Consider the following 23,358-nt stretch of genomic DNA (forward strand, 5'->3'; position numbering starts at 1 on the left):
ACAACCTGGAACTCTCTGGAATTCGCTCTCTCACACACACTCTGGAATTCCCTCTCTCATACACACTCTGGGATTCCCTCTCTCATACACAGGGACTCGCTGGAATTCCCTCTCTCACGCACAATCTGGGATTCCCTCTCTCAGACACCCTCTGGGATTCCCACTCTCTCACACACTCTGGGATACTCTCTCTCACTCACATTCTGGGACTCTCTGGGATCCCCTCTCTCTCTCACATTCTGGGACACTCACAGACACACTCTGGGACACTGTGATTCTCTTACACACACTGGAATTCTCTCGCACACTCTGGCACAGTCAGGGAATCTCTCTTACATTTGGGATTCCCTTACACACCATAGGCTTCTGGGACTCTCTCACTTCCTTTGGGATTCTCTCTTACTCACTGTGGGATTCCCTTACATGCTCTGGGATTCTCTCTCACACTCTGGGACTCTCTGGGATTCTCTCACACACTCTAGGAATCCCTAACACACTCGGGGACACACTGGGATTTGCTTACACACTCTGGGATTCCCTCTCTCACACACACTCAGGGACTCTCTGGGATTCCCTCTCTCAAACACACTCGGGGATTCCCTCTCTCACACACACTCTGGGATTCCTTCTCACACACAATGTGGGACTCTCTGGGATTCTCTCTCTCACACACACTCTGGGAATTGCCCTTTCTCACACACTCTAGGATTCCCCCTCTCTCACACAAACTCTGGGATTCTCTCACACACACTCTAGGACTCTCTGGGATTCCCTCTCTCTCACACACTCTGGGATTCCCTCTCTCAACACTCACTCTGGGAAACTCGCACACACACCTTGGGATTCTCTCATTCATACTCTGGGATTCTCTCTCGCATACACACTCTGGGATTCCGACTCTCTCACACAGTCTGGGATTCGCTCACACATATACTCTGGGACTCTCTGGGATTCCCTCTCACACACACTCTGGGATTCCTGCTCTCTCACACACTCTGGGATTCCCTCTCTCACACACACTCTGGGATTCCCTCTCTCACACACACTCTGGGATTCCCTCTCTCACACACACTCCTGGGAAACTCGCACACACACTGGAATTCCCACTCTCTCAAACAATCTGGGACTCTCTCGGATTCTCTCTCTCTCTCTCACACACACACTCTGGGACTCTCTGGGATTCCCAGTCTGACACACACTCTGGGATTGCCTCTCTCAACACTCACTCTGGCATTCCCACTGACATACACACTCTGGGAAACTCGCATGCATACTTTGGGATTCTCTCATTCATACTCTGGGATTCCGACTCTCAAACATAATCTGGGATTCCCTCTCTTACACACACTCTGGGATTCCCTCTCTCACACACACTCTGGGATTCTCTCACAAACACTCGGACTCTCAGGGATGCCCTCTCTCACACACTCTCTGGGATGCGCTCTCTCACAAAGACTCTGGGAAACTCGCAAACACACTCTGGGATTCTGCCTCACTCACACACTCTGGGATTCCCTCTCTCACACACTCTCTGGGATTCCCTCTCTCACACACACCTGAGACTCCCTCTCTCACACACACTCTGGGAAACACACACACACACTCTGGGATTCTCTCACACACACTCTGGGACTCTCAGGGATGCCCTCTCTCACACACACTCTGGGATTGGCTCTCTATCACGCACTCTGGGATGCCCTCTCTCACACGCACTCTGGGATGCCCTCTCTCACACGCACTCTGGGATGCCCTCTCTCACACGCACTCTGGGATGCCCTCTCTCACACGCACTCTGGGATGCCCTCTCTCACACGCACTCTGGGATGCCCTCTCTCACACGCACTCTGGGATGCCCTCTCTCACACGCACTCTGGGACTCTCAGGGATGCCCACTCTCACGCGCACTCTGGGATTCCCTCTCTCACGCGCACTCTGGGACTCTCTGGGATTCTCTCTCACACACTCTGGGATTCCCTCTCTTACACACTCTGGGACTCGCCCCTCTCACACACAATCTGGGAAACACACACACACTCTGGGATTCTCTCACACACACGCTCGGGCTCTCTGGGAATCCCTCCCTCACACACCCTCCGGGATTCACGATCAAACACAGTCTAGGATTCCCTCTCTCACACACAATCTGGGATTCCCTCACAAACACACACTCTGCGATTCCCACTCTCTCACACACTCTGGGATTCCCTCTCTCAACACTCACTCTGGCATTCCCTCTCACATACACATTCTGGGAAACTCGCACACACCCTTTGGGATTCTCTCATTCATACTCTGGGATTCCCTCTCTCACACTCTGGGAAACACACATACACATACACACACACACACACACACACACACACACACACACACATACACATACACACACACACAGGGATCCTCTCACACTCACTCTGGGATTCCCTCTCTCACACACACTGGCATTCTCTCTCACACAATCTGGGACTCTCTCGGATTCTCTCTCTCTCTCTCTCTCTCACACACACGCTGTTGGATTCCCTCTCTCAAACACACTCTGGGATTAAGTCTCTCACACACACTCTGGGAAACTCACTCACACACACTCTGGGACTCTCAGGGATGCCCTCTCTCAAACACACTCTGGGATTAAGTCTCTCACACACACTCTGGGAAACTCACTCACACACTCTGGGACTCTCAGGGATGCCCTCTCTCAAACACACTCTGGGATTAAGTCTCTCAAACACACTCTGGGATTAAGTCTCTCACACACACTCTGGGAAACTCACTCACACATACTCATGGATTCTCTGGGATTCCCTCTCTCAAACACACCCTGGGACTCCATCTCTCACAAACACTCTGTGAAACTCGCACACACACTCTGGGATTCCAACTCTCACACAGAGTCTGCGATTCTCTCACACACACACTCTGGGACTATCTGGGATTCCTTTTCTCTCACACACTCTGGGATTCCATCTCTCTCACACACTCGTGGAAACTCGCACACACTCTGGGAAACTCGCACACACTCTGGGATTCCCACTCTCACACTCACGCCGGGATTCTCTCACACACAATCTGGGACTCTCTGGGATTCCCAGTCTGACACACGCTCTGGGATTGCCTCTCTCAACACTCACTCTGGCATTCCCACTGACATACACACTCTGGGAAACTCGTATGCATACTTTGGGATTCTCTCATTCATACACTGGGATTCCGACTCGCAAACATAATCTGGGATTCCCTCTCTTACACACACTCTGGGATTCCCTCTCTCTCTCTCTCTCTCTCTCTCTCTCTCTCTCACACACACACACACACACACTCTCCTGGATTCCCTCTCTCACAAACACTCTGTGAAACTCGCATACACACTCTGGGATTCCGACACTCTCAGAGTCTGGGATTCGCTCACACACACACTCTGGGACTCTCTGGGATTCCCTCTCTCTCTCACACTCTGGGATTCTCTCACACACAACCTGGAACTCTCTGGAATTCGCTCTCTAACACACACTCTGGGATTCCCTCTCTCATACACACTCTGGGATTCCCTCTCTCATACACAGGGACTCGCTGGAATTCCCTCTCTCACGCACAATCTGGGATTCCCTCTCTCAGACACCCTCTGGGATTCCCACTCTCTCACACACTCTGGGATACTCTCTCTCACTCACATTCTGGGACTCTCTGGGATCCCCTCTCTCTCACATTCTGGGACACTCACAGACACACTCTGGGACACTGTGATTCTCTTACACACACTGGAATTCTCTTGCACACTCTGGCACAGTCAGGGAATCTCTCTTACATTTGGGATTCCCTTACACACCATAGGCTTCTGGGACTCTCTCACTTCCTTTGGGACTCTCTCTTACTCACTGTGGGATTCCCTGACATGCTCTGGGATTCTCTCTCATACTCTGGGAGTCTCTGGGATACTCTCACACACTCTAGGAATCCCTAACACACTCGGGGACACACTGGGATTTCCTTACTAACTCTGAGGTTCTCTTACACACTCAGGGATTCCCTCTCTCACACACAATCTCGGATTCTCTCTCTCACAAACACTCTGGGAAACTCACACACACACTCTGGGATTCTAACTTTTTCTCACACTCTGGGATTCCCACTCTCACACACTCTGGGAATTCCCTCAAACACTCTGGGACTTCCACCTTTACCCTCACTCTGGGATTCCCTCTCTCACACACACTCGGGGACTCTCTGGGATTCCCTCGCTCACACACACTCTGGGAAACTCACACACACACTCTGGGATTCCCTGTATCTCACACACTCTGGGATTCCTTCTCACACACAATGTGGGACTCTCTGGGATTCTCTCTCTCACACACACTCTGGGATTCCCTCTCTCAACACTCACTCTGGGATTCTCGCACACACACCTTGGGATTCTCTCATTCATACTCTGGGATTCTCTCTCGCATACACACTCTGGGATTCTGACTCTGACACACAGTCTGGGATTCGCTCACACATACACTCTGGGACTCTCTGGGATTCCCTCTCACACACAATCTGGGATTCCCACTCTCACACACACTCTGGGATTCTGTCTCTCTCACACACTCTGGGATTCCCTCTCTCACACACACTCCTGGGAAACTCGCACACACACTGGAATTCCCACTCTCTCGGATTCTCTCTCTCTCTCACACACACTCTGGGACTCTCTGGGATTCCCAGTCTGACACACACTCTGGGATTCCGACTCTCACACAGAGTCTGGGATTCTCTCTCACACACACTCTGGGACTATCTGGGATTCCTTTTCTCTCACACACTCTAAGATTCCATCTCTCTCACACACTCGTGGAAACTCGCACACACTCTGGGATTCCCACTCTCACACACACTCTGGGATTCCCCCTCTCACACACAACTCTCTGGGATTCCCTCTCTCTCACACACTCTGGGAAACACACACACACACTCTGGGATTCTACAAAAACATTCTGGGACTCTCAGGGATGCCCTCTCTCCCACACACTCTGGGATTGGCTCTCTCTCACGCACTCTGCGATTCCCTCTCTCACACACACTCTAGGATTCCCTCTCTCACACACTCTCTGGGATTCCCTCTCTCACAAAGACTCTGGGAAACTCGCAAACACACTCTGGGATTCCCACTCTCACGCACACTCTGGGATTCCCTCTCTCACACTCACTCTGGGATTGGCTCTCTCACACACACTCTGGGATTCCCACTCTCACGCACACTCGGGGATTCCCTCTCTCACACTCACTCTGGGATTGGCTCTCTCACGCACACTCTGGGATTCCCACTCTCACACACACCCTGGGACTCTCTGGGATTCCCACTCTCACACACACCCTGGGACTCTCTGGGATTCCTTCTCTCACACACACTCGGGGATTCTCTCTCTCACACACACTCGGGGATTCCCTCTCTCACACACACATTCGGGGATTCCCTCTCTCACACACACACTCGGGGATTCCCTCAGACACACACTCTGGGACACTCTGGGATTCCTTCTCTCCCCAAAACTCGGGGACACCCTCTCTCAAACACACTCTGGGATTCCCTCTCTCTCACACACAATCTGGGATTCGCTCACGCACACACACAATCTGGGATTCGCTCACGCACACACACAATCTGGGATTCGCTCACGCACACACACAATCTGGGATTCGCTCACACACACACACAATCTGGGATTCGCTCACACACACACACAATCTGGGATTCGCTCACACACACACACAATCTGGGATTCGCTCACACACACACACAATCTGGGATTCGCTCACACACACACACAATCTGGGATTCGCTCACACACACACACAATCTGGGATTCGCTCACACACACACACAATCTGGGATTCGCTCACACACACACACAATCTGGGATTCGCTCACACACACACACAATCTGGGATTCGCTCACACACACACACTCTGGGACTCTCTGGGATTCCCTCACTCTCACACACGCTGGGATTCTCTGACACACAATCAGGAACTCTCTGGGATTCCGTCTCTCTCACACACTCTGGGATTCCCTCTCAGACACTCTGGGACTCGCCCCTCTCACACACAATCTGGGAAACTCACACACACACGCACGGACTCTCTGGGATTCCCTCCCTCACACACACTCCGGGATTCACTATCAAACACAGTCTGGGATTCTCACAAACACACACTCTGCGATTCCATCACAAACACACACTCTGCGATTCCCACTCTGGGACTCTCTGGGATTCCCTCTCACACACACACTCTGGGATTCCCTCTCACATACACATTCTGGGAAACTCGCACACACCCTTTGGGATTCTCTCATTCACACTCTGGGATTCCCTCTCACTCACACACACACACTCTGGGATTCCCTCTCACATACACATTCTGGGAAACTCGCACACACCCTTTGGGATTCTCTCATTCATACTCTGGGATTCCCTCTCTCACACACGCTGGGAAACATACACATACACATAGGGATCCTCTCACACACTCTCTGGGATTCACTCTCTCACACACACTCTGGGAAACTCGCGCACACACTGGGATTCACTCTCTCACACACACTCTGGGAAACTCGCGCACACACTGGGATTCACTCTCTCACACACACTCTGGGAAACTCGCGCACACACTGGGATTCACTCTCTCACACACACTCTGGGAAACTCGCGCACACACTGGGATTCACTCTCTCACACACACTCTGGGAAACTCGCGCACACACTGGGATTCACTCTCTCACACACACTCTGGGAAACTCGCGCACACACTGGGATTCACTCTCTCACACACACTCTGGGAAACTCGCGCACACACTGGGATTCACTCTCTCACACACACTCTGGGAAACTCGCGCACACACTGGGATTCACTCTCTCACACACACTCTGGGAAACTCGCGCACACACTGGGATTCACTCTCTCACACACACTCTGGGAAACTCGCGCACACACTGGGATTCACTCTCTCACACACACTCTGGGAAACTCGCGCACACACTGGGATTCTCTCTCACACAATCTGAGACTCTCTCGGATTATCTCTCTCTCACGCTCACACACACGCTGTTGGATTCTCCCTCTCACGCTCACACACACGCTGTTGGATTCCCTCTCACGCTCACACACACGCTGTTGGATTCCCTCTCACGCTCACACACACGCTGTTGGATTCCCTCTCACGCTCACACACACGCTGTTGGATTCCCTCTCACGCTCACACACACGCTGTTGGATTCTCTCTCTCACGCTCACACACACGCTGTTGGATTCCCTCTCACGCTCACACACACGCTGTTGGACTCCCTCTCACGCTCACACACACGCTGTTGGACTCCCTCTCACGCTCACACACACCCTGGGACTCCCTCTCACGCTCACACACACCCTGGGACTCCCTCTCACGCTCACACACACCCTGGGACTCCCTCTCACGCTCACACACACCCTGGGACTCCCTCTCACGCTCACACACACCCTGGGACTCCCTCTCACGCTCACACACACCCTGGGACTCCCTCTCACGCTCACACACACCCTGGGACTCCCCCTCACGCTCACACACACCCTGGGACTCCCCCTCACGCTCACACACACCCTGGGACTCCCCCTCACGCTCACACACACCCTGGGACTCTCCTCGCTCACACACACCCTGGGACTCTCCTCGCTCACACACACCCTGGGACTCCCTCGCTCACACACGCTCTGTGAAACTCGCATACACACTCTGGGATTCCGGCACTCACAGAGTCTGGGATTCGCTCACACACACACACTCTCGGACTCTCTGGGATTCCCTCTCTCTCTCACACTCTGGAATTATCTCTCACACACTCTGGGATACTGTGGGATTCCTTCTCTCACACACACTCTGGGAAACTCACACACACACTCTGGGACTCCCTCTCTCTCGCACACGCTGGGATTCTCTCACACACAACCTGGAACTCTCTGGAATTCGCTCTCTCACACACACTCTGGGATTCCCTCTCTCATACACATGGACTCGCTGGAATTCCCTCTCTCACGCACAATCTGGGATTCCCTCTCTCAGACACCCTCTGGGATTCCCACTCTCTCACACACTCTGGGATACTCTCTCTCACCATCACTCTGGGATTCTCTCTCTCACACTCTGGGACACTGTGATTCTCTTACACACACTGGAATTCTCTCGCACACTCTGGCACACTCAGGGAATCTCTCTTACATTTGGGATTCCCTTACACACCATAGGCTACTGGGACTCTCACTTACTCTGGGACTCTCCCTTACTCACTGTGGGATTTCCTTACATGCTCTGAGGTTCTCTTACACACTGTGGGATTCCCGCTCTCACACACACTCTGGGATTTCCACTCTGACACACACACTCTGGGATGCCCTCTCTCACAGACACACTGGGAAACTCACACACACACTCTGGGATTCTAACTTTCTCTCACACTTTGGGATTCCCACTTTCACACACACTCAGGGACTCTCTGGGTTTCTCTCACACACTCTGGGAATTCCCTCAAACATTCTGGGATTTCCACTCTTACCCACACTCTGGGATTCCCTCTCTCTCACACACTCTGGGATTTGCCCTCTCTCACACGCTCTGGGATTCACTGTCACACGCGCACTCTGGGATTCCCTCTGACACTCTGGGATTCCCTCTCTCTCACACACACTCTGGGATTCCCTCTCTCAACACTCACTCTGGCATTCCCTCTCACATACACACTCTGGGAAACTCGCACGCATACTTTGGGATTCTCTCATTCATACTCTGGCATTCACTCTCTCACACACACTCTGGGACTCTCTGGGATTCCAAGTCTGACACACACTCTGGGACTCCAAGTCTGACACACGCGCTGGGATTCATTCTCTCAACACACGCGCTGGGATTTCCTCTCTCAACACACACTCTGGGAAACTCGCACGCATACTCTGGGATTCTGTCCCACTCACACACACTCTGGGATTGGCTCTCTCTCACACACTCTGGGATTCTCTCACACACGCAAATGGCGTTGCACGTGGTTGGGGGGAACGGCGTTGCACGGGGTTGGGGGGGATGGGGGTGGGTGAACGGCGTTGCACGGGGTTGGGGGGATGGGGTGGGGGAACGGCGTTGCATGGGGTTGGGGGGATAGGGGTGGGAGTGGGGGGATAGGGGTGGGGAAGGGGAACGGCGTTGCACGGGATTGGGGGCGGAACCGCGTTGCACGGGGTTGGGGGGATGGGGGTTGGGGAACGGCGTTGCACGGGGTTGGGGGGGAAAGACGGCTTGCACGGGGTTGGGGGGGGGGGAACCGCGTTGCACGGGGTTGGGGGGGGAACGGCGTTGCACGGGGTTGGGGGGGGAACGGCGTTGCACGGGGTTGGGGGGGGAACGGCGTTGCACGGGGTTGGGGGGGGAACGGCGTTGCACGGGGTTGGGGGGGGAACGGCGTTGCACGGTGTTGGGGGGGGGAACGGCGTTGCACGGGGTTGGGGAATTGCATTGGGGGGAACAGCGTTGGAGAGGGTTGACGCGAACAGCATTGCACACAGTTGGGGGTAACAGTGTTGGGGGGACAGTGTTGCATGGGGTTCGGGGAACGGCGTTGTGGGGGGAACAGCATTGCACGGGGTTGGTGGGGAACGGCATTGCACAGGGTTGGGGGGACATGGTTGGGGGTGAATGGGGTTGGGGAGGAACGGCATTGCACAGGGTTGAGGTATGGCGTTGGAGGGGACGGTGTTGCACATGGTTGGGGGGACGGGGTTGGGGGAACGGCGTTGGGGGGTACAACGTTGCACAGGGTTGGGGGGACTGGGTTGGAGGGTACAGCGTTGCACGGGGTTGGGGGGACGGTGCTGCATGGGGTTGGGGGGAACGGGGTTGGGGGGAACGGCGTTGCTCGGGGTTGGGGGGACGGTGTTGAATGGGTTTGGGGAACGGTTTTGGGAGGGGACGGTGTTGCATGGGGTTGGGGGGGAATGGTGTGGGACTGGTTTGGGGGGGGAAACGGCATTGCACTGGGTGGGGGGGGACGCGGTTGGAGGGACAGCTTTACTCTGGGTTAGGGAGAACGGCGTTGCACAGGGTTGGGAGGAACGCTGTTACACGGGGTTGGGGGGAACAGCGTTGCACGGGGTTGGGGGCACAGGGTTGAGGGGAAACGGGGTTGGGGGGAATGGCATTGCACAAGGCTGGGTGGACGGGGTTGGGGGGAACAGGTTTGGGTTGGGGACGGCGTTGCACGAGGTTGAGGGAACGGGGTTGGGGGAGGGGCATTGCACAGGGTTGGGGACGGGGTTGGGTGGGGTTTCACGGGGTTGGGTGGGGACGGGGTTGTGGGAATGGGTTTGGGCGGGAACGGTGTTGCATGGGGTTGGACGGGTACGGGGTTGGGGGGAATGGGTTTGCACAGGGTTGGGGGGGATGGGGTTGGAGGGAATGGCGTTGCACGGTGTTGCACGGGGTTGGGCAGGGATGGGGCTGCATGGCGTTGGGCGGGGACGTCATTGCACGGAGTTGGGGGTACGGTGTTGTGGGGGCGGGGGGAGACGGTGTCAGACGTGGTTGATGGGAGCAGCGTTGGACGCGGTTGGGGGTGGGTGGGGGGGCAGGAGCCCCCTGTAAATTGATGTACATCCCACCCAGCCCCTCAGAGCCCCCTGTACACATTGACACATTCCCCCCACCTCACCCCCCCACCTCGGATCCCCCTGGAAATACTGACACATTCCTCTGGTGTATTAATCTGTTCCTGAAAGTTTGTATAACCATCCCCACAACCACGCTAAATCAGCTTCTCTCAAGCTCCCACTCACAGTGAAAGCTAAAGCCCCCTCTACAAATGGGTAAAATGAACAATCCAAATGATACCCTTCCATTCCCTACATCAAAGCAGCGACTACTCTTCAAGCTGACAATCTGGGCCTCCAATCAATCTCTCTGTTCTGGGAATTCACTGAGCAAATATTAAAGAAATATCCATTATGAACCTGACAGACCACCTTTCAGGGATTCCCCCTGAGGGAGAATGTGTATAGTGGGTATCTCCTTAATTGTCCCAATGGCTGGAAGTGTTTCTCCATCGAGATCCTCTGATTCAGAGTCCAGAAACTGGGGTGTGTGGAAGGACAGGACTGTGTGAGCTAGTGTATACCACATCTGACTGTGTCAGTCACATAAATAAATCTCTCGGTTTGAGTCCTGTCATGGTCAGTGAGGATCAGTAATGGACGTCTGATTCCCTGTCTGGGAGAAAATATTCCTGTTTTGTAAGATCAACATTTTAAATTGAATATTCCCACGTATCAGAACTACCTCCAGAGTCAGCGATGAACAATGGACCCTAATTTACACCCAGACATCAATGAGACATAGAAAAATAGTCCTTGCTGTTTCAATAGCACAATCACAGCGCCACAGTCAAGCAAATGAGGGGATTGTTTCTCCCAAAAAAAACTTTAGCAACACAGACAGAACGTTACCATTTAGCCCCAGGAGCCTGACTGCAGCTTAATAACATTTTTTGTTCTGATTAAAAGTTTGTAGGCGGCACGGTGGCACAGTGGTTAGAACTGCTGCCTCTCAGCGCCAGAGACCCGGGTTCATTTCCCGCCTTAGGCGACTGACTGGGTGGAGTTTGCACATTCTCCCTGTGTCTGCATGGGTTCCCTCCCACAGTCACAAGGATGTGCAGGTTAGCTGAATTGGCCATGTTAAATTGGCTGTAGTGTTAGATGTAGGAGAATGGGTCTGGGTGGGTTGCGCTTCGACGGGTCGGTGTGGACTTGTTGGGCCGAAGGGCCTGTTTCTATACTGTAAATAATCTAATCTAATCAAATGGAAAACATTAACTCTGCTTCTCTCTCTCTACTTTACCTGCCAGTCTGTTTCAAATTTCCAGCAGCCACAGCATTTGTGTTCATTTTAGTAGCATCATCGTTAACTTTTCAGAACTCACCCAGTTTCTGCAACATCTTTTGATCCACTTTGTATTGCAAACATTGCAAATTATTCTCTGGAATGTAGTCAGTGATTCCGTTCTTGAAGTGGAAATGATCACAGATTCCCGGGTGTTTGAGTGAAGTCATTTCTCCTTATCTCAGTCACTCAGGCTGCTCTCCATTTCGGAGACTGTGACCCATTGTTCGAGATTCCTATCAGCAGAGACAGCTGCCAACATCAATCCTGCCAATCTCTTTGGTCATAATATCCAGTTCAATGAAAACACCTCTTATCACATGCAGTACAGGATCTCTGAATCTCACCCACTTAGGCAACAATCTCCAGAACCAGGAATAAGCCGGTGCCCCTCTGTTACAAACACTCTGATGGCAACGTGTGCTTCCTTCAGTGAGGAAAACAAATTTGCAACCATCTGTGTCCGTCTGTCTGCCTGAGGTTCCAATAAGTGCATTGATGGAAATCACACTGGAAAACCAAATCCCTTTCCAGGTGTTCAAATCACTTCATGCAGAATTTACAGACAAACGAAATCTGTGTTATCGGGAGCATAATCTTATTAGTGACAGTCTGTTGCACACAGCAACATGATCTTCTCACAAACACAAGCCATTGTTCTATGTTGAAATTGAAATGTGAAGCCACAAAGGTCATGTAAACAATCTGCTGCTTGTCACTTTAATAAATGAACTTGCTGATAAGATAATGCTCAAAGTGTTATAAAGTTGAAGGTGTGTACTGTATCTTTAAGAGGGAGAGAACACTCTTCTGAACTGAGAGCTTATAACTACCTGTGTACCGTATATGATTGGCCAGCAATCCCAGAGTGTACTGGGAAAGCAAACAAATGTAACATTTGGCTGTGAAATATAGACCTGAGTTGGTTGCTGTTTTGACAATAATTCAAATTTAAACTATCAGTTTAAATTATACCCCAAGATTCCAAAACCCAGTCGAATTTGTATTTATTGTTTTGCCAGCATCAAGCCAATGAGATGATCTGTTGGGGGCATATAAAGTGCAGACATTTTAAAAATTTTTCAGAGAGTAACTGCTGTCTGGGAGAGTTAACATCTTGCTCGCCAAGAAATTAGGAAAGTCTCTCAATCAAAGGGAACCTTTTCATATGAAACATACTCAGAATAAAAGAAGACAACGGCCCAGGGAGATTGTCAGACAGACGAAGAAAGACACAAAAGACAAGAGCCGCTATGTACTTTTGAAATTAGGTTGATGTAATTTTAATAAGTGTCTTATTGAAATAACATATTGTTATATAGCTGGAAGCAGATAATAAACAGTGAAGAGAAAGAGGGAGCTTAGATTTATGATTAGTTGTTTAATATTCACTTTTCAAGTTAAAAATAATTTGATGCTATTTTCTTTAAATAGTGGAATTTCTGAGTTTTCTGTCACTCAGACTTTAACAGATTACGTGGTGAGGTGAACTTTTCTGGGTGTTTGGTTTAATTAACAGAGGGGTTCACCGTCATGTTGTAACAAAAGAAACACAACAAAGTACAGCACAGGAACGGGCCATTCAGCCCATAATGTCGTGCTGAATGTGACACCAAATTAAGCTCATCCTTTCTGCCTATCTTTGTTCCACATCCTTGCATATCCACATGCTTACCCAAAAATCCCTTCAACACCCCTCTCATACCTGCCTCCTATACCATCCCTGGCAGCATGTTCCAGATTCCTACCAATCTCTGAGGAAAACATATTAGCCCTCACATCTCCTTTGAGCTCTCCCTCTTTCACCTTAAATGCATGTTCCATAGTAAAGATATTTCAGCTCTGGGTAGAACATTTTGACCGTTAACCCTGTGCATCTCATGACGCTGCGCTGACTGTCCCTAATTAGGCCATTCTTTCCCAAATGCGCATAAATCCTATCCATAAGAATTCTGTCCAAAGCTTCCCAACCACTGAGATGAGACTCACTGGGCTATAATTGCCTGGATTGTCCCTATTTCCCTTCTTGAAGAAAGGAACACCAGTCCTCTACGACCTTTCCAGTGGCTAGCGAGGACTCAAAAATCTTGGCCAGGGCCCCAAAAATCTCCTGTCTTGCCTCTCTCAATAACCTGGGGTAGCTACCATCTGGCCCTCGGGATTAATCCACGTTAATGCTCTTCAAGAAATCCAACGCTTTTCTCTCGACCTCAAAATTGCCCGAGCACATTAGCCTGCTCCACACAAATCTCAGTATCCTCTATATCCTTTTCCTGGGTGAATGCCGATGCAAAGTAATTATTTAGGATCTCGCCCACTTCCAGTGACTTCAAGCACAAGTTCGTTCCTTTAGACTTGACTGGCCTGACCTTCTTCCTAGTTATGTGGAAGCTGTGGAAAGGGTTCATAGGAGATTTACTGGGATATGGCCTGGTATGAAAGGAAGGTCTTACAAGGAAAGGCTGAGGGAATGGAGGCTGTTTTAGTTGGAGAGAAGAAGGTTGAGAGGTGACTTAATTGAGATGTATAAGATAATCAGAGGGTTAGATCGGGTAGCTATCTTTTCCACGAATGGTGAAGGCTAACATGAGAGGACACAGCTTTAAATTGAGGGCGGATAGATTAAGGACAGATATTAGGGGTACTTTCTTCACTCAGAGAGCAGTAGGCACGTGGAATGCCTGCCTGCAACAGTAGTAGAATCACCGACGCAAAGGGCATTTAAATGGGCATTGGACATACATATGGGTAATATTGGAAGGGTTTGGTTAGATAGGCATCAGATTATTTTCACAGGTCGGTGCAACACTGAGGGGCCAAAAGGCCTGGACTGTGCTGTAACGATCCATGTTCATATCCTCTTGTGGGTAATTATCTCCAGAACGATTTGGGATTCACTTTAACCCTACTTGTGAAGGGCATGGCTCCTCCTTGCTCTGCTCATTCCCTGTTTGGGTTCCTTTGAGCTTTTGTTTTGCACATTTCTCACGTGCCATGCCAATTCTAGCTTCCCAAAATTTGCATAGGTTTGTTTTTTTCTCCCTTCTGACTAAATTCCCAGCCTCCCTCGTTATCCAAGGCGCCCTTACATTGCCAACCTTGTTTCTCCTCCCTCCTGAAACATGCTGGTCATGAACTCCGATCAGAAAGCCTTTAACTAACTCCCACGTGCCCAATGTGGCATTGTCTGATGACAGCTGCTCCCAACTAACACTGCCTAGCTCCTGTCTAATACTGACATCATTTTCAATCCCATAATTTAGAAACATCCCTCAGGGTCCTGTCCGTATCCTTATTCGTAGCTACCTTAAAAAAACTTAAGTTGTGATCACTGTTTCCAAAATGGTCTCCCACTAAAAGGTCAGTCACCTGGCCAGGCTCATTCTGAAACAATGAAACCCTGAAGTGTTGAGCAGCCAGGCCTGTGCTTCTCCCAACCAAATTTCTGGAATGGCCACAATATCGGATCGGAGTTTATCTACCTTAGCTACGTTGCTCCTTGTGTTGAAATTAACACACTTCAGCCCATTCGTACTATGGTGTTCATTTCTCTGTATTCCCTTTCTGATTGACTCGTTTACATCTTCCTTCCTTCCTTCTTCATCCCCCCCCCCCCAACGTGCTGCCCTGCTACTGTGGTTCTCATGCCCTTGCCATTCTAGTTTAAACCCTCACATGTAGCAGGAGCGATCTTCCCTGTGAGGATATCGGTTCCCCTCTAGTTCAGGTCACCCCTGCTCCAGAAGAGGTTCCAATGATCCAAGATCCTGAAACTCTCCCTCTCTACCAGCTCTTCAGCCATGCATTCATCTCTGCTATCTTTCAATTCCTTATCTCACAAGCACATGGGACTGGTGGTAACGCAGTGATTACTACCCTCAAGGTCCTGCTTTTCAGTCGTTCCCTACTTCCTGTGCTTACTTCTCAGGATCTCATCCCTCTTTCTACCCATGTCGTTGATAGCAATGTGCACCATGACCTCTGGCCTCCCATTCTCCCAATTCAGAATTTCATGCAAATGCTCAGAGATGTCCTTGACCCAGGCACCAGGGATACAACACCCCATCCTGGAGTCTCGGACGCAGCCACAGTAACACCTGTCTATGCCCCCAACTAGCGGCTCTCCTCCTACTTTCGGTCCCTTGGATTTTGTCCGACCTTGTTTACAGCAGAGTCAGTTATAGAGTCATGGAGTCCTACAGCACAGAGAGAGGCCCTAGGAGCCAGACTGATCCCTGGCAACCATAATGTCCATCCATGGTAACCCCATTTCCCTGCCCATGCCCCATATCCTTCTAATCCTTTCCTATCCATGTATTTATCCAAATGCCTTTTAGATATTGTTAATGTACCTGCCTCAGCCACTTCCACTGACAGCTCATTCCGTATGAGAATCAGCATCTGTGTAAAAAAAGTTGCTGCTAACGTTCCCTTTTATTCTTTCCCCTCTAACCTTAAACTGATGCCCTCTAGTCCTCAATTCTTCAACCCTGGGAAAAAGACTGAATGCATTCACCCTATCCATGCTTCTCATGATCATATACATTTCTATAAGATCTCCCTTATGTCTCCTATGCTCTGAAGAAAAATGTCCCAGCTTGTCCAACAACTCCCGATAACTCAGGCCATTGAGTTGTGGTGTTATAGACCTGGCTACCGCTGTGCTACTCCCCTGAGAAGCTATTCCCAACAATACACCAGCTCTCTCTTCTTAAACATCCGCATCCAACCCCATCTTTATCCCCTGTATGATCCTCAGTGTGTCCTGCTGTTGCTCCAACCCGACCACGCGGACACCCACCTACCTGATGGAACCTGGATGTTTGGACAGGACAAGATCAGGGGTGTATTTAAACGCAATGAATGGAATTCTGAAATAACATTTGTAATGAATGTAATGTAGAGCAGTGTGAAATGGAGGTGGATGACCTACGTGACTCGCTGTAAGGACACAGACAGGAGAATCTGAGGTGATCATGAGGATGTGGAGGTGAATGTGGGAGACAAGCTGGGACTGTATTGGATTAGTCACTGTGAGAGGGAACAAATGCTGGATACAGGGTTTCAGCTGCTGATGGACTGACACTGAGGTGAGCCATCGGAAACTGAGCAAGTGACCATCATCTAATAGGACAGAGAAACTGATCCATCAGCCTGAAACTGACTGACCACGTGGCTGTCAGTGACTCCAACACAAGTGAATGGAAACATTGCTCAGAGCCTGTTTCTGTAACATTCAACACAACCAGGAAACGGAAAGTGAATAATGAGCTGAAAACAAGGCCACTGCTCTGTTAGAATCAAAATCATTCAACGTTCAGTCACTGAATATTCTAACCTGCCGAAAGGATACTCCCAGAATCACAGCAGAAGGAGAAAACAAGCTTGGCAGAGACAGAATGAAGCCACCGCCTGCATCACAACAGCTCAGAACAAAGAGGCTGGATTCTCATCCAACTGACAAGCAATACAGATACTGTCAGAGTTACAGATCGAGTTCAGAATTATTCAGGAAACAGACTTACCAGATACACTGGTCGGTGGGGTGTGCCAAAGATCCATGAAATAGCTTTGTGATGTGCCATTTTTTCGTTGAGAAATGATTCTTTGTTTTTGCTAAGAAGAGCGGACGTGTAGTTCACTGATCACTAGATTTACAGACAAAGGAAACCTGATCAAGGACTCACAGGTCAATTACACTGTTAGTGACAGTCCATCGCACACAACAACAGCCTGTTCCACAGAGAACAAAACAGATTCTAGTTTAACAGAGACACTCTCACAATGAACACCTGCTGCTTTAATAAAAATGTTACCTGTTTGAAGAAAAGGAACATATCACCGATACAGCGAGACTTTTAAACTGCCCAATGTAACTGCGGAGATTTTAACCAATTCAGTGATCACTGTTTCTATGTACTTTGAAGCTATTTTGAGCAGGGTATGTATCAGGGGTCGGTGTGGACTTGCTGGACCAAGGGCCTGTTTCCACACTGGAGGGATTCTATTCAATACAATTGTCAACCTGTCCCACAGCAGGATGGGTAAGGCCCAAGGGGACTCTGTACCGGACAGGGGTTGTGTCCCACAGCAGGATGGGTAAGGCCCAAGGGGACTCTGTACCGGACAGGGGTTGTGTCCCACAGCAGGATGGGTAAGGCCCAAGGGGACTCTGTACCGGACAGGGGTTGTGTCCCACAGCAGGATGGTAAGGCCCAAGGGGACTCTGTACCGGACAGGGGTTGTGTCCCACAGCAGGATGGGTAAGGCCCGAGGGGACTCTGTACCGGACAGGGGTTGTGTCCCACAGCAGGATGGGTATGACCCAAGGGGACTCTGTACCGGACAGGGGTTGTGTCCCACAGCAGGATGGGTAAGGCCCGAGGGGACTCTGTACCGGACAGGGGTTGTGTCCCACAGCAGGATGGGTAAGGCCCAAGGGGACTCTGTACCGGACAGGGGTTGTGTCCCACAGCAGGATGGGTAAGGCCCAAGGGGACTCTGTACCGGGAAATGGTCATGTCCCACAGCAGGATGGGTCAGGCCCGAGGGGACTCTGTACCGGACAAGGATTGTGTCCCACAGCAGGATGGGTAAGGCCCGAGGGGACTCTGTACCGGACAGGGGTTGTGTCCCACAGCAGGATGGGTAAGGCCCAAGAGGACTCTGTACCGGACAGGGGTTGTGTCCCACAGCAGGATGGGTAAGGCCCAAGGGGACTCTGTACCGGGAAATGGTCATGTCCCACAGCAGGATGGGCAAGGTCTTGGACAAGTCTGGACCCAGGATGGGTAATGTCCGAGGGAAATCTGTACAGGGGAGGCATTGTGTCCCACGTTAGGGTGGGTGAGGCCGGATGGGAATCTGTACAGGGGAGCGTGTCCCCCACAGCAGGATGGGTAAGGCCCGAGGGGAGTCTGTACTGGGGAGGGGTTGTGTCCCATGGCAGGATGGGTAAGACCAGAGGGGAGTTTGTACCGGGGAGGGGTTGTGTCCCTCAGCAGGATGGGTAAGGCCCAAGGGGAGTCTGTACTGGGGAGGGGTTGTGTCCCACAGCAGGATGGGTAAGACCAGAGGGGAGTCCAACCCGTAGAGGGGTTGTGTCTCACAACAGGATGGGTAAGGCTCGAGGGGAGTCTGTACCGGGGAGTGGCTGTATCCCGCAGCAGGATAGGTAAGACCCAAGGGGGGTCTGTACTGGGGAGGGGTTGTGTCCCATGGCAGGATAGTTAAGGCCTGAGGGGAGTCTGTACCGGGGAGGGATTGTGTCCCTCAGCAGGATGTGTAAGGCCCGAGGGGAGTCTGTACCGGGGAGGGATTAAGGATGAGTAAGACCCAAGGGGACTCTGTACACATGTGGTTGTGTCCCTCAGCAGGATGGGTAAGGGGTCTGTGTCCCTCAGCAGAATGGTTAAGGGGTCTGTGTCCCACAGCAGGATGGGTAAGGGGTCTGTGTCCCACAGCAGGATGGGTAAGGGGTCTGTGTCCCACAGCAGGATTGGTAAGGCCTGAGGTGAGTTGTACCGTGGAGGGGTTGTATCCCAAGCAGGATGGGTAAGGCCCGAGGGCAGATTGCACCAGGGAGGGGTTGTACCCCACAGCAGGATGGTTAAGGCCAGTCAAGAGTCTGTATTTGGGGAGGGGGTTGTGCCTCACAGCAGGAAGGGTGAGGCCCGAGGGTACTCTGTACCAGGGAGGGTATGCGACCCAAAGCAGGACAGGTAAGGCTCAAGGGTAGACTGTACCGGGGAGGGGTTGTATCCCCCAGCCAGACGGTTAAGGCCCGAGAGGAGTCTGTACCTCAGAGGGGATGTGACCCACAGCAGGATGGGCAAGGCCCGAAGGGAGTCTGTACCGGGGAGGGGTTCGGTCCCACAGCAGGATGGGTAAGGCTCGAGGGGAATCTGAACTGAGGAGGGGTGTCCCACAGAAGGGGGTAATGTCCGAGGGGAGTCTATGTTGGGGAAGGGTTGTGTCCCACAGCAGAATGGGTAAGGCCTGAGGAGTGACTGAGAGCAAAGATTTACTTAGAGAGCTGAGGGGCAACATTTTCCACAGAGTACGGTTCTGTGGCACATGGGAGAACCAAGAACAATTACAACATGGAAAAGACATTTGGGCAGGAACATGGAGGAGTGAAGGTTTGAAGGGCCATGGGCCAAACACGGAAATGCAACTCATTCAGTTCTGGAAACCTGGTAAGCATTGATGACTTCGGCCAGAGAGTCATGCAGCACAGAAACAGACCCTAAGTCTTGGGTTATTGGGGGAGTGGACTGTCGTGACAGGGCATGTTGTCGAGACTGAAGTTAGACAGATATGGATGGTCGTCTGGACTGGAGCAGGTTTCAAATGTGTGAAGTGATTGGTGAGAGGGGAGGAAAGTACAGAGATAGGAACTGTTTTTGGCATTAGAATGATTGAAGACACTGATCCACAAGACAAGCCATAGATACAGTGTGGGAGAGGGAACACAGAATGGAACATTCCCAGACAGCATTCCCACCCGCTCGTGGAAGGCCTGCTTTCCCCTCTTTTGTACTGATGCTCACTAAGACAGCACAGGCTTGGATTGAAAACTGTGACACTCCCGATGTTGTCTTAGTACAACAAAACTTGAAGTAAAGGCGGTGACTGAACCTGGGGTGTGTCTGTACTGTGCTCCCCCTCCAGCACGGCATCTATGTCATGTCCTGTTAGCTGATGTTTGGAGCCCTCTCATTGCTCTCTGTTCTGTGCACTGAGTGTGATCTTACCTCACTGCAGGATTTATTGAAGGCTCCAGATCTCCCTGCCCTGTGTCTCTCTGGCTGACAAACCATCTTCAATGAGGGATGTATGAGACACCCAGCAGCTGGGATGTCTATTAGGTCAGGACCTTCCTGAGTACCTACAGACAGATAGACAGAATGGGAAATTAGACTGATGCAGTGAGGGCTACAAATGTCAAATGGCACTGACTCCCACAGAAATCTGGAACATCCCAGTCTCCATCGTCTATCTGGAGTGGAGAATTCTGTTTGCTCAGGATCTGGAGTAGCTGCAAGAGCGAGGGACATTGACAGATGCAGCAATTAGACCCACACAGTGAGGGATACCACATGGAGAGATACTAAGTGATATCACCAGAGTGCAAGATCAAACAATTGTGCAGGAAGGAAGGGTTTTGATTCATGTTGCACTGGGATGGGCAACCTGTGAGCAGGCAAAGTGATGGTCCAGTGGCATTAAGTGAGACAATTTATCCAGAAACTCAGCAAATGTTCACTGGACACAGGTTCAAATCCCACCATTGCAAATGAGAAAATGAGAATTAAATGCTTCAAAAAAGATGTAATTAAAAACCTGTGCATATTAAACAATTGCTGATGTTAAGAAAAATCCACCGTGTGCATTCATGTCTTGAGTGAAGTGATCTAAGGTGGGTCTTTCCTCCGATTGTCCTGGACCCCGATAGCCCCGCCCTCCTGCACATTGACCTTCTCAAGATGGCGGCTCTGAGGCCCGCGCTCCCTCTTCCCTCAAATAAATGGCGGCCGTGACCCTGGGCCGCTTTCCCAACAGAGACCATCATCTCCTTATCCGGGTCTGGAGTGTCTTTTTCGGATTTTTTTCACCTATATCCGCGTCTTTTGAATTCTCTCCGCTCCTTTCTCCCAGCAAGTCTCCCACACACCGCTCTCTGAAGCCGATCGTAGCCACACCCGGAGAAAGCTGCTCCATGACTCGCCGTGTCTTGGTTAATGTGACACTGCGCTTGGTCTTCATAGAAACCAAACTGCGCGTGCGTCGGAGGTTGTCAGTGAGTTTATAGAGAATATTCATATCTACACAGAATCACGGGGGAAATATCCGACATTAACAATTGCTCTGTCGAGTTACAGTCATTGAGATGGTTAATATGCAAATAGATTGTTTGGTCCAATTTAACCATACCAGCCAGGTATGTAAATTACCAATCGTTCTGGGAGTTTGAAAATAAGTTTGTTACTCAAGTTGTATAAATCGATTGGAAATATGTTCATTGTCAGATTTACATCTGAACTATTTCTTTAAAATCTCACATTGGTTTATGAGAGGTGTTTAATTCTCCGCTATGCCGTGACAATGATCAATCCTGCAAAGCAGTTTGCTTTCTGACCAATCCTGAAGCGTTCACTCCACAGAATGCATTGGCCCGCTCCTCACTCACTCTGGTTGGAGGACCGGCCGCTGCTCGGTCCTTCAGTTCCGCCCCTTCCTTCCAAAAGCAGAGGTGATTCAGGTGCGACTCAGCAGTTAAGCAACAGAAACATTAAGGGACAAGGGAAGTTGGAGTCGATGCCTTGTGATGCAGGGAAAATATCCCGAATCTTGGACCGAGAGACCGGCGTTCAATTCACAGGTAGTGCAGGTGTGTGTAAAAACAACTTTGAACAGGTTCATGAGGGAAAATAAGGGAAGTCAGGAACCGAGTAAAAACAATAGAAAACCCATACAATGTGGTGGTGCTCTCAATAGTCAGATGATTTTAGTCTTTACCAAGTGTTTCAGGGTCCCAATACAGTCTGCTCCACTCCTCCTTGTGCACATATACCACGATTGTGGGGTAAAGTGTTGTGGTGGGATATAAAGGTGCTTTTCTAGAACTCACTCGGTTTTGGAGTTAAAAATGGGTGAGAAAGAGTAGGGTTTTGGATGGAGTTACCTGTTCCCCTCCGGCTGCAGCATCTCATTATTGCGCTGACTCTACCTCGTACATGTTTGGTAGAGAACACTGTCATTTCATCAGCCCACAATACAAGATCCGTCACTCTGTTTAAGACAGCAGAAATCTCTTTTAGCACTATAGTCATGACATGCATGAACCTGTTGCAGTGCTACAAACTCCATGACAGACTCGGTCTGGAACCTCCTCTATCCTTAAGACTTTATGCACTGCTTGCACTTTTCCATTTCCCCTTTGCACGTTCCCTTTCCAACCCACCCCACCTGTATCATTCCACAGCTGGAGCTGTCAAGGACAGAAGTCTGCGGAATAGCCTCCCTAACCTTCTCTCTCTTCCTTTTAAGATGTATCTTAAAATCATTCTCTTTAATCAATGTTTTGATCATCCATGAAGCACCTTGGGAGATTTGCCGTTGTGAAAGTTCCATACAATGCAAGTAGTTGTTGTTATTGCCATACATTAGGTGAAACAGGAATGATGCAGTCAAAATTCTAACAAAAAAATCACTGATAGGCGCAATGTATAGGCCACCAAATAACTACATCACATTGGCATGGGCAATAAACAAATAAATAACTAATGCCTGTACAAATGGTACAGCTATTATCGTTGATGATTTTAATCTATATGTAGATTGGTCAAACCAGCTCAGTCAAGGTAGCCTTGAGGAGTTCACTAAGTGTATTCATGATAGTTTTTTGAACAGTATGAAATGG

The 23,358-nt window shown here is 50.4% G+C and overlaps 1 long non-coding RNA gene across 2 annotated transcripts in view; it reads right to left on the minus strand.

Moving 5' to 3' along the window:
* Window positions 1-17,485, minus strand: part of LOC140458915 (uncharacterized) — a 71,344-nt gene extending 53,859 nt beyond the window's left edge. Inside the window, exon 1 of one of the 2 annotated variants that reach the window (XR_011953740.1) lies at window positions 17,459-17,485. This is a non-coding gene — a long non-coding RNA (uncharacterized lncRNA). Of the gene's footprint in view, window positions 1-11,973; window positions 12,148-17,458 lie in introns of those variants that run through there. The other variant, XR_011953738.1, reaches the window with a different exon arrangement.
* Window positions 17,486-23,358: the final 5,873 nt, after the last annotated feature.

This window comes from Chiloscyllium punctatum, chromosome 34, assembly GCF_047496795.1.
Source record: "Chiloscyllium punctatum isolate Juve2018m chromosome 34, sChiPun1.3, whole genome shotgun sequence".
In the NCBI taxonomy this organism is placed as follows: domain Eukaryota; kingdom Metazoa; phylum Chordata; class Chondrichthyes; order Orectolobiformes; family Hemiscylliidae; genus Chiloscyllium; species Chiloscyllium punctatum.